Source organism: Mandrillus leucophaeus, unplaced genomic scaffold (genome assembly GCF_000951045.1).
Source record: "Mandrillus leucophaeus isolate KB7577 unplaced genomic scaffold, Mleu.le_1.0 Scaffold3, whole genome shotgun sequence".
Taxonomy (NCBI): Eukaryota; Metazoa; Chordata; class Mammalia; order Primates; family Cercopithecidae; genus Mandrillus; species Mandrillus leucophaeus.
The window spans coordinates 7200550-7202056 of NW_012103142.1; the positions used below are offsets into that span (position 1 = coordinate 7200550).

At 41.9% G+C, this 1507-nt stretch overlaps 1 protein-coding gene across 1 annotated transcript in view; it reads right to left on the reverse strand.

The window, feature by feature from the left end:
- The window catches only part of KIF6 (kinesin family member 6), a 400736-nt gene that overhangs the window by 381174 nt on the left and 18055 nt on the right, over positions 1-1507 (reverse strand). The window lies entirely within an intron of this gene.

Consider the following 1507-nt stretch of genomic DNA (forward strand, 5'->3'; position numbering starts at 1 on the left):
CAGTAGACTCTTCTTGAGGATTTTGTCTGAGCCCACTGGTGTTTCTGGGTGTCTGGTTTCTCCAGCATCCAATCTGGGCAGGGTGGTTAAGTGTCCCCGCTTTTTGCAGATATATGAGGGGAAAAGACCAAGGGGATTCACCATTCTGTCACTTCTCAGGTCCTGAGGTCTCTACCTAGGCTATCTTCTCTCCAACTTTCAGAGTCATGTTTCTTTGTATATGACGTCCAGAGTATTCAGCTGTACTTAGTAAGGGGAATAGAGAGAAGTGTGTCTACTGTATCTTGGTCTAACCAGAGGTCAGTAGGCATGTTTTTTTAAGTGGCAAAGAAATTAAAGATCTCTAATTTTTTCATCCCTTACATTGAATAGGGCACTGACGCTTGTTTCTTTTCATCCTTAAAACAACCTTGTAAACTTGGTGTTACTAGCCTCCCCTTTCTCAGAAGGGATAACTGATTCAGAAGTGATATGTCTGATCCAAAATCACATAGGGAGTTAGTCACAGGCTAGGGCCAGAATTGGATTATTTGACTTCATGCCAAATATTTTGAGCCACAAAAGGTAAAACCACGAGTACACAGAAGTGAATAACTAAGATTTTTTTTAAGCCTCTTTTGTGAGCCTTCTTCTCCCTGTTCTGGCCTCCTTGTCTTGAAAGAGCAGGATCACTTCTCTGGCTGGATTAGCAGAACTGGGCGAGCTAGGCAACCCACAGCATTATCAGTAAAGCCCGTTTCCTAAAGAGCAACAGGTAAAAGTCCTGCTGGGCAATGACCCTGGTACGACTGAGAGTGTGGAACTGCCCCCTGCCATGAGAAAATCCCCTGCATCGAGCCTTGGCCTCCCACCCAGCAAGAGCATATGTGCAAAAGTAGTCAAGCACATCTTTTTCCAAATCTGAGAGCATAGCTGTCTCTTTATAGTAAGAAGAGAGTGAAGGAAAAGAGAAATCTTCTTACTATAAATTGAAAGGCAGCTCCTGATATTGTTCATCACTGGTGAAATCAAAGGTTAACAAGTAGTGGCTCACAATAACTAATAGCTTTCCAAAAGCCAACCTCATTGGCCTTATTGTAGTGTAGGTGCCTTAGCTGCTCAGTACCGGCTACAGGGACTGCGTCCTAGCATAGCCAGTCCTCCTGCCAGTGCACATTCTATTCATTTTGGTCAAACCATCATGTTCTTACAAAACATTGAATTTCCAAATTTTTGCAGAATTACTCACTGCACATAAAGTAAATTTCCTACACCCCAAGCTTTTAGGTAAAACCTAGATCAGCTCTACTAGAAAATTGGAATTCTGCAAACTTGCAGATGTGTGATAAGACCTCATAAATGTCTAGACTTCACAGTTTTCCTCCCTAAGTCTTTGAATGAAATTGTCACTCAAGGATAATGTACTATTTTTGCTGGAAACTTCAGGTATTCTCTGATAGCCTACCACATATTCCAGAGATCGACACACTTCAGTTTGAGAAGCATAACACCAGATTAAAAAAACAAA